Here is a 516-nt window from a genome sequence, read left to right on the forward strand (position 1 = left end):
ATGTGTGTATATATGTGTGTATATATGTGTACTTTGTATACTGCTGTTTTCTATAATATGTCTTCCTTATGTGTCTACCTATGCAGATATCTTGCGACTGGGGACTCGTACCGGACGATCGCAGGCAGCTTTCGTGTGGGCGTTTCCACTGTAGAGCAGTGTCCACCAGAGAGCAGCGGGTGTTCAACTACCGAGTGTCACGGGCGCGTCTTGTCGTTGAGGACGCATTTGGCATGTGGTCTGGCCAGTGGCGAATGTTTCGCCGCGAGCTGGACATCGGTGTAGGAGTTGTGGAGAAATGCGTGAAGGCCACCTGTGTACTTCACAATTTCATGCGGGCAAGTGGGCAGACACCGGCACCATGTGGACACGAAGAACATCTGGAAGGAGTTCCGAGAATGGGGGCGAACTGTGCAACCAGAGAAGCTACAGACGCCCGAGATGTGTACATGGCGTACTTCTCCACAGAGGGAGCAGTGTCATGGCAGCCAACTGAGTAGTCAGGTCCTCCACAGG

The sequence above is a fragment of the Austrofundulus limnaeus genome, unplaced genomic scaffold (genome assembly GCF_001266775.1).
Source record: "Austrofundulus limnaeus strain Quisiro unplaced genomic scaffold, Austrofundulus_limnaeus-1.0 Scaffold6, whole genome shotgun sequence".
Lineage (NCBI taxonomy): Eukaryota > Metazoa > Chordata > Actinopteri > Cyprinodontiformes > Rivulidae > Austrofundulus > Austrofundulus limnaeus.